Source organism: Bidens hawaiensis, unplaced genomic scaffold (assembly GCF_021521415.1).
Source record: "Bidens hawaiensis isolate Kalapana, Puna unplaced genomic scaffold, B.hawaiensis_p1.1 tig00046281_1, whole genome shotgun sequence".
NCBI classification, from domain to species: domain Eukaryota; kingdom Viridiplantae; phylum Streptophyta; class Magnoliopsida; order Asterales; family Asteraceae; genus Bidens; species Bidens hawaiensis.
Genome location: NW_027498267.1, coordinates 101,991 through 117,023, shown reverse-complemented (window position 1 = coordinate 117,023; position 15,033 = coordinate 101,991). Strand labels below are relative to the sequence as shown.

Genomic DNA, 15,033 nt, shown 5'->3' with positions numbered 1-15,033 from the left:
TCCCCAGTTTGTTGGGTTTAATCCCAGTTAATATCATAAATTATTTGCATCAGGTATCCTAAGTTCAATTACAAGGATCACAGAAGGATCAACACTTATGGTAACTTAATGGTGTTGGATATACAGCCGGAAAGGAAGTTGCCATGGAAACTCCATTGATGTATGACAATTATACCCAGCTTGTCAAATCTCATCTGTTTTGCAGGAAGCTTGATTTCAAAAGCAAAATGACCGCTATGATCTTATCACAACCACTATTTTGGGGGCAATTGTTAGTGCACGGAAATTTGACACTGTGGATATGTTATCCTGGCATATAATATGGATCAATTATCCTTATAATAGGTTGCAGATCCTATCAGGATCAATGATCCTCAATACTTATTGTTTATTAACGATTTTCCTTTGTTATCTTGATATTTATGGCAGGTATAACGGCTAATGACCAAGTCAAAGCTATAATCTCGCCATCAAATTAATAAAACGCGTGGATAATAAAGGAAAGAGTTATATTGAAGGAAATAGCGGATTTTTAGGGATTATTAGTTAATTGTCTTTATTATTCATAACTCTATTGAGTTATTATCTTTATGTATAAAAGAGACTATGATCAGCTAGGAAAAGACACAACCCACTGCGAATACAAAAGCAATACACACACACTTAGAAATCATTGTATTACTGATCATAATTTCCACCATTGTAACCCGATTTTTGATTAATAAAGTGGTGATAGACGATTTGTCATCACCCGGGGTTTGTGTGCCGACGATCCAACCAAGATCAATGAGTAATTAATTCAACCGATGTAGAGCACCCAGTTCAAAGGCCTTACACTCACATGTAGCGTTGTAGGTAAAGATGGTTAGTAACAAATAGGTAAAAAACCTATATGTATGCGGACAATATAACAATAACGTTGTCCAAACTTTTCTCTTCTTTATAATATACTTTATTCTACGGTTATGATTTTTTTATAAACAAATAAATTTATGTGATGAGTAAAAAGAGAACATGTGAGCTCATTATATATTTTGTGATGGGCATGAATATGATAAATGTTAAATTGAAGTAAACCAATGTTTATTAAGAATGTTATTATATTTTGTTATAAAATGTATCTAAGTTTATTTTGCCGCAATGTTGGTTAATATTATTAGACCATCCGTAATGACGTGTTATGGCAGACGTTTTAGTCTATAACACACCGACACCCCCCCGGGGGAGGGGGGCGTTGCTTGACTTTTTTAGGCGTTTTACACAAAACGTTGAAAAGAAAGAGAAATTAAAAAAATAATACTTTAATCTCAAACGGTCATATGACCGTTATTTAATAAAAAATAAATTATTATTTTCTATATATTAAACCAATTCATCCCCAATCAAAACTCATCAAATTTATAAAATCTCTCTTTCAACTCTATATTTCTTCACACCAACTTTCTTATAAAATGGATTCTCCATCTTTTATATATAATCGGTTTTTCGGGCCTGACCAACAAGCTGAAGACGCGACGGAGGAAGAGGCGGTTACGAGTGCGATTAGCCCTACACCACCCCCTCCCCCGGTTTCAAAAAGGGCATATATCAAACGAGATCGTAGCGAAGCCAACAACCGGTTGATGGCGGATTACTTCTGCGATTCGCCGAGATACAAGAACCCAAAGACCTTTAGACGTCGCTTTCGGATGTCTAAAATTTTATTTATGCGCATCACCAATGATTTGGAGCGTGAGCTTAATTACTTTACGCAAAAGCCGGACGGTCGAGGGACGCTAGGATTCACGGCTATTCAGAAGGTTACGTCAGCCGTACGCGTGCTCGGCTACGGAAGCACGGACGACATCAATGACGAGTATTTAAAAATGGCCGATAAAACAACTCGGGACACCTTGGAGTATTTTTGTTACGGTACGTTTCGTTTTTTTAAAAATAATTATATCACTTGTTTACTTTAATCAATTATTTTATTAAAGTTATGTAAAATATAGGAATATTAAAACTAAATGGACCACATTATCTGAGAGAGCCCAACTAGAACGATCTACAACGTCTTTACGAGGCACATACAAGGGTGCATGGTTTACCGGCATGATAGGGAGTGTAGATTGCATGCATTGGGAATAGGTTAATTGTCCAACTGCATAGCGAGATCAATACACACGAGGTGACCAAAAAGGACCAGTTGTCAGCCTTCAAGTGATTTCTTCATACGACCTTTGGATTTGGTCGACATTCTTTGGTGTTCCCGGTTCCAACAATGACATAACCGTCTTAGAGTAGTCGCCTGTGATGGAAAGTTACATATCTGGGACCATCGTCGCTTCGTGTTGGGCTAACGATAACTTCTATCATTATGGGTACTATCTGGGTGATGGAATATATCTAGAGTATGCAATAATCGTTAAAACATTCAGAGACCTGGTGGATGAAAAAAGACAGTATTTTAAGAAAGTGTAAGAGTCTACGAGAAAGGATATCGAGAGGTGTTTCAGTGTTTTTCTACAACGATGACATTTTGTTAAAAACCCTTGTCGTCTATGGTCTTTATAAAGAATGAGATGTGCTATGTATGTGTGTATCATACTGCATAACATGATCATCGAGGACGAGAGAAGAGCAATATGTCCAACTTTTATACCGGACCCGGATCCACCACGGACTCCATCAAGTATGGAGCAAAGACTCGAAAACTCGGATTTCGTACGGTCAAAAGAGATACATAACGCATTAAAGGGGGGTTTGGTCGAACATCTTTGAATGAATCGGCGTTTACCTGGTGAAAACGAGAATCAAAACGAGGCAACAATGAAGACGATGATGAAGACAACGAGGGCGAGGACGATGAAGACGAAGAGGGCGAAGACGATGATGACGACAACAACGACGAGTAGTTTTTTTTTATTTTAATGTAATATTTATTTATAAAATATTATTGTTATTTGATTATTTTTAATAAAAAATAAAAAACAAAACAAAAACAGTGTACAAGTGACTGGGCGCCACGTGACGCATAATGTATGGGGGTAAAACTTTATGACTACACCATGTTTTTGTAAAAAGCCATAACTCTGACTGAGCGTCGCAAGACGCATAATACCTGGAGGTAAAGCTTTATGACTATACATGTGCGTGATTTGTTATATATCAATTTTTATAAATTAGTCATAAAAATTAAAAAGAATCAAAGGAAAATGGTATGACCCTGCAGTAACTATATGCTATCGTAATCGTATATACAACATTTAACAACCACTCTATTAAATAGATTTTAAAAATAACAATGTGAGGCAAGAAAAACAAAGTTACGAATTCACACCACCTACCCTCAAACAAACTACTAAAAGCTAACACACGTACCTCACATGCTAAGATGGCAAGATTCGAATACGACAAATCTATTATATTCTTTCGAGTACAACATGTCTATATGATCGAGTGGTTACAATATTTCAAATTATCCCCATGGTGTTTGGTGGCGTAGTCAAAAAAATTTTCCTACGGTTTCGAAAAGTTTCGAGAGACGGAAAACCGATTGTTTATCACTTAGATTTGGGTTTTCTACGAGTTCGATGTTGAAATTTCTACGGGTTCGATGTCAAAATACACTAATATATAACACTAAAACAATATTGTGTACGGTTCGGTCGAACCCATTCATCTAAAGCTGCCTACGCCCCTGATGGTGTTTACCATTCAACGTGGACATGTGTGAAATTGTAAAATTCGAATTTTAATCTCTTATATTTAAGAGAGAATAAAATTGTGATGATATGATAAATCTTACGGAATTAATAGCTTCCTGATAAAATGTAATATTTCACAACGGTTGATGAGTAGGGCGAAACCATCTTTATAAGGAGGTGGATACCTTCTTAATCATGGCATGATTTAAATTCGTGGGGCGATGGTGATACGTCTCAGTCAAAGCAAACAATATAATGGTGCGGTTACGCTGGGCTATTATTAATAACGCTAAAGTTAGGGTCGGGCTGGTGGTCCATGTATGGAAGAAGAACTGGTATGTCTTCGGATATGTATGTAAATGGATGTGAAAGTATGACATGTTGACTGTCAAACTAGAATTCACTCAACATATCTGACTTTTAATATGCACGTGGACAAATAAGTTACAAATAGGTTGAGACAACTAGCTTGAAGAGCACATATGACTATAGAGAAAGAGAATGACATGTGAAGATGAATAATTATAGTCATGCTTAACTGTGAAAGACATAATTTATGTTATGTTTGAAAGGTTTTGAATGGTTAATGTTTAATGAATGTTTAAACCGAATGTTTTCTCGAAAGTTTTAATTCACTATTATAATTAGACCGTGTTATATATAAGTAAATCCAATGTATATAAGATTCTTAGGGTTCAGGACTTACAATCGGTAATGTCAGCAAGCAAAGTTAACCGGTAACGACAACAACCATGTCATTGTATTTTATTGCTGGATTAAGAAAAGAAATTACTCTTATTACAATGCTAGTCGTTAGACCTTTTGTTTTAAATGCAATTTAGCCAATATTCTATAACTCAATAACTTTTATATATACTTAATTATTTGTATAAAACTTATATCATAAAATCCTGTCTTATTATCTTTAATTTGACTATAATATTTTTCTAGAAAAACTGATGACTTTTGAATATTACGGAGTGTAATAGCTACAACGATGTGTCTAAGCTCTCCAGTTATACTGATGTTACAAAAGTTTGTCTAACCCATTAGACCTGTGCGACAGACAAAACTGCAACGATGAGTCTAAGTTGTCCAAGTACGCATGTATGAACCAGCCTAATAGAAGTTTATTTTTACGTGCATTACATTCTACTTCAATTTTTTTTCTTATAAAAACCAATGTTGTAAAAGTAGGTTTACAAGGCCGAGTACTCTCCGAGTACTCGCTCCAAGGTATGGTGCCGAGGGAAGTTTCTTTAACTCCGCCTAGTTACTAAAAATTGGTCAAAGGTGGTTAGCATTAGCCTGAATCACATCTAGTCGGTTAACTTGGGTCTACTTTGACTTAAAAAATACAACATAATTTGTATTTCTATAATATTAAAGAACAAATATCATTATTTTTAATTAATGATTAACATTTTTTAGAATAATTTAGTGTTTAAAAATGTATTTCTCTTATTTATATTGATATTCATTTATTTTGTTATAAATATTAGTAAACTTATGATATTTGAAATATATATATTACCCAAAATCTAATTTTCTTTATATGTATCATGTCCGAGTACTCTCCGAGTACTCCGAGTACTCCCTCCAAGGGGGTCGGCCGCCTAGGGACCGCCTAGCGACTTTTGCAACATTGATAAAAACTGCAAGCCGCTAGTCCGCTACACTTTGGCTAAAAGACTGTAATTTGACTCAGGTTCATTATAAAACACCTTCAAACTTTTTTCTTATAAAAGAATTTAAAGTGAAAAAAAAAAAGAAAGAAAGAAATGAGTAATGCTCGAAAACTTGCTCAATGCTCTATTAAAATTGCTCGTTCAATTTTAGATGGGCTTATAAATGAGCGGATCAGCTCTGTCTGATTTGTAAACTAGTCAAACACAAGCAGACCATCACTTGGTTTCTTTCAACTCATGAGGAGCCTTACATGTCACATGTTCTTAAGCGTGTAAAATTGTAGCTGTACACTAAAAGTCTAAAAGCTATGAAGTGGGTGGTGCTTTATAAAAATGCTATGCCTTTGAAGCTGACAAGCACTTCGAACCTTGAACTTTATACTTCACCAAGTCGTATGCTTGTCATCTGAGTATCCCACTTGAAGTTCTAAAATCAAACCCTTTTTCATTATTTTAACCTTTCATCTTCTAAATTGTTTATATAATTATATTGTTTTTTTTTTAATAATATCGAAGTTTGCAATTTCAACTTTTATGTTTTATCTAGGTTTTTTAAGTGGGAAAATTCCCAAAATGACCCATTCATAGAATGTGTTTCCAAGTTTATTCTCAATAATTCAAGTTTTCAACTTTGTCCATTTGTTATCTCGTCGCTGACGACATGATAGCGAACACCGACGATGCGTTACTGAAACAAATAGGATAACGACACGTGGCCGGAATCTGTGTTGATGATGCGTTATGTTGCTAACGTAGGGTAGCGGCGATGCGTTATGTTGCTAACTAGGGTAGCAGCGATGCGTTATCACTAACGCATCATGGAACCCTTGTGTTGTCATAACAAGGTAGCAGCAACATAACGCATCGCCGCTACCCTACGTTAGCAACATAACGTATCATCAACGCTATGTTATACGTAACGCATCGTCAACGCTATGTTATACGTAACGTAGGGTAGCAGCGATGCGTTATGTTGCTAACGTAGGGTAGCAGCGATGCGTTATCCACTAACGCACCGTCGACAACCTATTCCGGTTAGATTCCGGCCACGTGTCGTTATCCTATTCGTTTCAGTAACGCATCGTCGGTGTTCGCTATCATGTCGTCGGCGACGAGATAACAAAGGGACAAAGTTGGAAACTTGCATTATTGAGGATAATTTTGGAAACATATTATTTAAATGGGCTATTATGGGAATTTTTCCTTTTTAAGTTATTTAAAATATATAATAATCATGTTTTTCCAAATACTGTTTTTACAAAATATATAAAAGTGTTTTTTAATAGTTCACGGGAAAATTATAGGTGGCTAACAAGATAAGATGTTGGAGATTGAGATAGTTTTGACACATATAGATAGCTTGCTATACTTACCACCTTTGATTCTTTTAAAACATGGTTGATGATATGAGTAGCTTTATTTGGCATTTGTAATCATGCTTTAGCTTCTTACCGTCATCTCTTTAATATTAGTCATTAGTGTTTCACTCGGTGCGTTGCTGACGGGACAGATCAATAAAACATAGGCTGTGATAAAATCCAAGCGTTGAGGCGGTAAGTTGATGTACATTCGGTCGGTTTCGATTCGTGCGTATCAAAAATAAAACAATATATATATATATATATATATATATATATATATATATATATATATATATATAATGATTGAGATGGACCAATGGGGTAGCGTCAGTCGGTTAAACTCGAGCGTTGGTAAAACCTGAGCGCTGATCCCGACCGTTCAGGCGGCGTGTCAACGCAAATTCAGTCGGTCTCCATCAAGTTTGTTGCGGTACCGAAACTAAAACAAAAACAAATTTGGCATTCGATCGGTTTTCACTACTTCGTTACAGTACAAGAACTAAAACAAAATAAAGTGAGTCTACAGAAATTCGGTCGGTTTTCCATCACATTCATTATAATTTTGAAAACTAAAAAATAGATAACTGACATATGGTTGATTTACATCATGTTCTAATTGTACGATAACTAAACAAAAATTACAAAAAAAAATGTCGGCAACCACTAAGATGCCATCAAGTGACCCAATAAGTGGCCCTTGCGGCACAAAAGATGTCTTTTATACAATAATAAATAAATATAATAATATAATAATATCTCCTTTCCAGGGTAAAAGTTAAAAAAGAAAAGGAGACTATTTTACGTACGAATGCAAACAATGTGCTACAATGTTTTTTTCTTAAACGTGACATTACATTAGAAAAGCTAGTAAACAACTAGTCAATATGACGGCAAACGAAAGTCAAAGACAACAACCCACTTTTACATGTTTAATTCATCAAATTTACCCCGTTGATTACAATGTAATATAGAAGTGATAATATTAATACGAAACCTGTCCCAACTCAAAAAATGTTTCCTTTCTTTAAGAAACTAACCAACATCTTTATTTAAAATTGTTGACTCACTTTGATCAAGAATAACAAGATGGAATTTCAACTGGTCTAGTTTGACACGTTTAATTGAAATATTTTTATAAACCGACTAATATAATTTTAAACATGAACCACACTAACTCATTTAAAAGACTTTGAATCAAAATGGCTAATCAATGTCATATATTTATGAGAGATAATAAATGATCTGTCTTCATTAGAAAAGGTAGACACTAGGGGTCTAGGACATATAAAGGTTTATTTATTGTGGCTGAACTTATCTGTCACGGTCTGTTGACACAAAGAAGTATATTTAATACTTTGCATTACGACGTTTGAAATCATAAATGTTTATTGTGGCCAAAAACCTTGTTCAAAAAGTGCATTTTATTGAATATAAAAACATTACCCAATACGTGGTTCTTGAGAGCACTTGCCATGTGGTAGGCTAGTAGGATATGTGTCCTTTTCAAGTTATCTTCTCTCTTTTGTATTTTTTTTTCTGTTATAAAAGCTTCATTTTTAAAAAAAAAAATAATAATGCATGAACACGTTTGGTATAATGGTATGTGAGGTCTTAAATTTTATTAGTGTGCCAATTGGATTTTTTCTTTCTTATTTTTTGTCTAAAAATATTTTCACAAGAAAATGATAAAGTAATATATTATCTTTTCTTAAAATAAATTGAGGAAAGCAGTCATAAAGAATAAGTTCTTCAACTATGATTTGTTTGATTATAAACACCTACAAGTAAGTAGTTATAGCTGTTAGGATCCGGGTTGCAAACACACAAATTAACAGCAAAAAAGTTAAAAACAACACATGGATTTACATGGTTATGCTTAAACTTAAGCTAACTTATTTACACGGCTATAGTCACGATATAGTATTATTGCTCTCTACTACCTTAACAAGAGATTATAAATACAAACTGTAATATTTATAATACAAGATTAGAGTTTACTACTTAACTTCCATGAAAACTAATTATGGGTTGAAATAAAAAAGGAACAGGCTCACCCACGTCTTCAAATTTCAATTTGAATGACAATAGAATAAAGTCTGGCTACTCGGGGCAACCTAATGGTAAAAGAGATCCCAATTTTTGAATGACTAACAAATAAAGCCCGGCTAACCGAGGTAAGCTAATGGCAAAAGCCAGCCTCATACGACCGCAATCGCTGACAACGCTGGGTAATGGAAGCCTATTAACTCATGTTCGAGGGAAACCCGCAATGCCCATTGCGAAAAAACCCGTGTGGGATCGGTTTCAAAATTAAGACCTTGCAGCCTTCAACCCAAATTTTCACTTCCCTCGACACCAGTTGAGCATGTTATAACACCCATGTACTCATTTAGCTACCACTTTAATTGTCTTCCGATTCATGCCCAATCTCCATAAACCAACAATAACATGATAATCATTAAACAAGTGCTTTATAATTAACAAGACACAAATCTTTTTTTTAGGACCATATGTGACTATGTGTTACTAAGTACAAAAGTAATACTCGTAACATAATACTATAAGATATCATAAAATTGTCCCAACAATAAAAACAATAATCTCTACCTTTATAACCCACCTTTTCCCCTTTATTCTCACCCCTCCATCTTTCTCATTTTGCTATTTCTGCCTCTATTCTTTTACATTTGCAAAAACAGAAAGCTTCAAGTTTCCTTCCATCTTTCCTTTTCTTTCAAAATCCTAAACGTAGACATGTTCTCATGTTCTAAACTTAAATGTCTTTGCTTTAACTTAGATATTTTTGGCTACTTTTAAAGCCATATTCCCACCCCAATACAGAAAACATAGTAAATGGAGAAGCTTAAGCTTAAGCTTAAGGTGATTGCATTTCTATCAGAATATTTTGATGGTGCAGTACCGAATAATATTGGAGAGCAAGTTGTGCTGATTTGGGGTCAAACCAAGGTGTATTTCGTGGTGCCGTTTCTGAGAGTATTTATGTATATTAATCTGGTGATGTTGATCATGTTGTTCACAGAAATGGTTTACATGGCTCTTGTGGTTGAATTTAACAAATTGTTTGGTAAAAAACCTGAACAACGTTACAAATGGGAACCATTTCAAGATGATGCTGAGATGGGTAACTGTGGTTATCCTCTTGTTCTTGTTCAAGTTCCAATGTTTAATGAAAGAGAGGTTATTATTATTATTAGTATTATTAGGCTGAGGGGTTTGGGGCTTTAATGGGGGCTCCAACCAATAATATTATGACGTGTGGCATAGAAAGAAACTGGATAAGGGGGTTGTTGGAGCCCCCGTTGGAGCCCTGGCCCCTGGTGTGGAGGGGCTCCAGCGAAATTTTTTTTTTTTAATTTTTTTATAAATATATTCAAACAACGACATTTTTTTTGTGTTAGTTTTGAGAGGATTTTAGGAGGAAATGTGTATAATTGTGAAATGAAGTATATTTTATAAAGGTATATATTTATAGTTTAAGAAAATATTTTTTTTAATTTAATATGAGCTCAACGGCTCTTTTCCGTAAACCTATATAGAAAAAATATTTTTTTTTGTTTTTTTCGGCTCCCAACGGTCCAAAATACCTCAAAAGGTGTGCTCCTCTCTCTCTTCTCCCGCTAATCAGCTCACGCCTGCATTGTTTTTCGCGTTAGCGCCCCCGTTAGCGCCCCGGTGGTGTGGTGTTAGCGCCTGGGGGCGCGAGCGGAGGGGCTCTAGCGCCCCCGTTGAAGCCCCACACCCCTCAGCCTTATTATCACAAGTGCTCTGTTTATTATTATTACTACTACTATTATTGTCACTGTTGTTCTGTTTGTTATTATTATTTTTATTTGTTTTGGTTTGGATTTAGTGTTTATTTATTTATGAAATTGTGCAAACAGGTTTATCAGCTTTCCATTGGAGCTGCATGCCGGCTTTCATGGCCGTCTAATCGTATTGTGATTCAAGTGCTTGACGATTCAACAGATCCATTGGTCAAGGTTGATAAATTACATTTATTATTCTCGGAAAAAAAACACTAAATATTAAGTACGTTATAATTATTGTGGATGGATTGTAGGGTATGGTGGAAACGGAGTGCGAAAATTGGGCAAGCAAAGGAGTAAACATACACTATCAAGTTAGGGACAACCGAAAGAGATATAAAGCCGGGGCCCTTAAAGAAGGATTAAAGCATGATTATGCCAAACAATGCGAGTACGTGGTCATCTTTGATGCTGATTTTCAACCCGAACCTGATTTTCTCACTCAAACTATTCCGTTTCTTCATCATAACTCTGAACTTGGTCTCGTTCAAGGTCGTTGGAAATTCGGTAAAATTATGCTCCTAATACTCCCCTGTAATTTATTTTAAACATATTTTATTCATTGCAATTATTGATTTGTAGATAGAAGTGACATGATTAAAAGCATTTTTAATCATAAGAATAAAATGAGAAACTGAAATGAGAGAAACGTGGTTGTGAATTGACAGCTTTATTTTTGGTCTTGTGCGCACTAAATAGTAAATAGTCCCCACATTTGAAGACCCATCTTGAGAGGTGTTGATATTAGAGACAAGTAAAGTAAGCGGTAATTGTAGTTCACTCTTTTTGGCAGGAGGTGGTAGTGTACACTGTGTTCCAACATTGATTGTTAACACGTGAATCAGGTGGTACAACTTTTTTGTTATTAAAATTAGTTAATTACCAATTGATGACATCAAATTATAGATGGCTGGCTTGGATTTTCTGTTTTACCCATCTATCACCAAAAATATGGAAGTCACGTATCATTAAATCATCAATACAAAAGTCAGTACATGCCAAAGGGGGGCTGGTCCCGTCATTTCCACATCTCGTGGCTCGAATATCATTCACAAAAACTTGTTTGAATCGATCTAATTCGAATGGTGAGCCACGAGCTAGCCTTGGTTATTGACAATCCGGGTTTGAGCCTAAGTGAAACCGAGTTGACTCTTATGAGCTAACTTTGGCTCGACTCAGTTCAATTCATGAAGAACCCTATGGTACCGGTAGAATTAATAATTTACACTCTACTTTTGACTTGCTAATATAACAATTGTCTCTGGACTCGAATATCTAGCTTCAATATGTTCCTTAACAATTAGTCACCCTCTAAGAATAAATAATATAGATTTGAAATTTTTATATAAAACACAATAATATATATTTTTATAGTATTATTAATGTCGCAGTGAACTCCGACGATTGCTTAATGACAAGGATACAAGAGATGTCACTTAATTACCATTTCAATCTGGAGCAAGAATTCGGTTCTATTACTTATGCATTCTTTGGATTTAATGGTAAGCAAACTCGTACTTAAAAATACCATATCTTGTCTTCTGGGATTTTTAGTTAATTAGTACATAAATCGTAATCGATCCTAGAGTGGTAATGTTGCAAAAGAATATCCCGGTCTATTAAGCACAAAATTTAGACTCTAAACTCATGGTTGCATCTTAAGACATTAATAACATAAATTGTATTTTCATGTGTTACTCCTTCAATTGAAAACTAAATTGGTCTTCTATATTTAATTTCGTTAGGGACTGCCGGAGTTTGGTGGATGGTTGCGCTTGACGAGGCGGGAGGTTGGAAGGACCGCACCACAGTCGAAGATATGGATTTGGCGGTTCGAGGTAGTCTTAAAGGATGGAAGTTCTTGTACATTAGCTCACTAATGGTAAACTACCTATTATTTCTAAAGCAGAAAAGCTACTCACAAAAGAAAATTTAAGAGTATTCTAATTTATACACTGATGTATAGGTTAAAATGAACTTCCAAGTGTATTTAAAGCTTATCGATACCAGCAACATCGTTGGTCTTGCGGTCCAGCTAACCTTTTTAGGAAAATGGTTTTCGAGATCATGAGAAATAATGTATGATTCTAAGCACTATTATTTTCAGTTTTATTATTAGTTTATTTGGTTGGTTGATGTCATTGTGACTTGACATGGTGGAAGAAGCTATATGTGTTGTATAGTTTCTTCTTTGTGAAAAAGATCGTAGCTCATATTGTTGCATTCACACTATATTGTGTTGTGGTTCCTGCAACTGTATTAATACCTGAAGTCATGGTTCCAAGATGGGGTACTCCAAGATGGGGTACAATTTATATACCAACCGTCATCACGCTTCTAAATGCACTTGTAACTCCTAGGTGAGGGTTTTAGCCGGTATCTTTTGCTCAGAAATGAAATTAATGAATGTTGTGACTTTCTTTTGTAGGTCCTTCTATTTGGTGGTGTTTTGGGTTCTTTTTGAGAATGTCATGTCTTTTCACCGGACTAAGGCCACATTCATTGGACTTTTTGAGACTCAAAGAGTGAACGAATGGGTTGTCACCGAGAAGAACGGAGATGCTTCCAAGGTTAAGGCAGCAACACAACAAAGTCAATCTCGATTTAATATAGGTGAAAGGTACATTGTACTATAAATCATGGGTTCCAATAACTTGTTATTTTAAGTTATATACATGTTCATAATAGCAATAACTAAGTTTAAGAAATATCTATAAGCTAAATACTAAATGGGTACGTGGGTTCATAACCCACAGAGTTCTTATGCTAGAGCTTTGCGTCGGGATCGTCCTCTTTGGATGTGGTGGCTACGATCTTGCATATGGGAAGTACCACTACTACGTTTACCTTTTTCTACAAGCGATAGCCTTCATAATAATGGGTTGCGGTTATGTTGGCACTCAAGTTCCCAATTCTTAGCTGACAATGTTTAGTTTTCAATTCTTTTATCACTCTTCAATTCGTATAGTAAACCTTGATGATATTGATGAAGAAAGAAGGAATGTTTGCTGGGGCATATACATACAAATTCAACAATCATGTAATAATATTTAGCTATTTAGAACTTATTTATACGTAATATCTCATTCATGTATGCCACATTTGACCTTTGTATATCTTTAGTACAAACAACTTTCTTTGTAATTCTTTGATTCGATTAATAAGAGAGATTATTACGTCCAAGACATGTTGCCTTCTTTCAGTTTTCATTCTTATGTTTTCAACAAAAAGAAAAAGGTTAATGATTTGGATAGAAATACAGTATATTTGCTTCACTAAAAAGACACTTCTTAATGATCAATTCAAGATTGAATTGATATAACTCATCAAAACGAATACGTAGAAAAAACTTGTCCAGGGTATAATTCTTCAGATATAGTCTCAAGTTAAAATCCAAGTCCAACGTCATTAAATTGCACTTACGATTAAATCATGATCACCTTTGTTCAAAACTTCAAATAACTTAGGAATTAGAGTTCTTCATAAATGACGGCTCGCAGGGGCGGCTCCCAAAAGGCGAAAAACTTTTTGGACTAAAGGCGAAATTTTTTTCGAGCCTTAAGTAAAAGAAACATTTGGTTGGGTTTAAACAATTTAATTTAAATGGGCTTACTTGATTATGATTTGAGTTGTGTAAATTTTTTTATATAAAAATAAGCTTAAAATTGTCTCAAATAAAATTAGAATCCACAACCTTTTGGTTAGATGTCATACCCATTTACCACTAAACCAAGCTAGTGGTTATATAATTGTGTTGAAATATTGATTATACATATTTTTTTTAATAAAAATACATATAATCATTTTTGAAAAAAAATACTTCGGGCCTATCGTGGTGTCGGGCATGTGGCCGTCGACTACCCCGCCATACCTCAAAGACGGCCATGAAGGCTGGTGTGATTTCCAATCCCCACATAAACTTGGAAGTTACACAAAAAAAAAGAAGAAAGTAATCAAAATGCACACTTGTTAAAGTCATCAATTTGTCCATCATAATCGGCTCTCCTTAAAACTGTGCATCTTAAATCCCGTTGGTCTACCAACTTAATAATCATCCGACTAGATTTTCAACCAAGCAGGTAGGTGATGCTAGACTGTCGTGAACTTGTAAAAAAACAATAATAATCAACTTAAACTAGTTAATGCAAGTAGGGTGTCGAACCACATGGAATATGTAATCAGTGTAACATGCAATCAATTTTTAACATTCTGAAGTAAGCAATTAAGAGTCTTGAACACACTAGCAATGATTTGATTTTAGAATAAAGTGATTAATTGAACAAGTGTAAACACTGGACAAGGACAAATCACACATGGTGTTCAAGTATGCAGCAAACAACAATCTCATGTAACACAACAGATTAATCATAACCGAATTTGGTTAACCAACTAGTCAAACCTTATACATCAACAAATGTAAACACATGACACTGGTAACCAAAATTTCCTTTCTAGTGTGACTCAACTAAGG

General features: G+C 34.9%; 1 pseudogene across 1 annotated transcript; it reads left to right on the top strand.

The window, feature by feature from the left end:
• The first annotated feature begins 9,307 nt into the window (after positions 1–9,307).
• Positions 9,308–13,537, top strand: LOC143596358 (glucomannan 4-beta-mannosyltransferase 9-like; annotated as a pseudogene). Its single transcript, XR_013146693.1, has 8 exons — positions 9,308–9,933; positions 10,638–10,736; positions 10,817–11,069; positions 11,954–12,064; positions 12,308–12,448; positions 12,532–12,922; positions 12,991–13,182; positions 13,319–13,537. The product of XR_013146693.1 is annotated as a glucomannan 4-beta-mannosyltransferase 9-like (transcript).
• Positions 13,538–15,033: the final 1,496 nt, after the last annotated feature.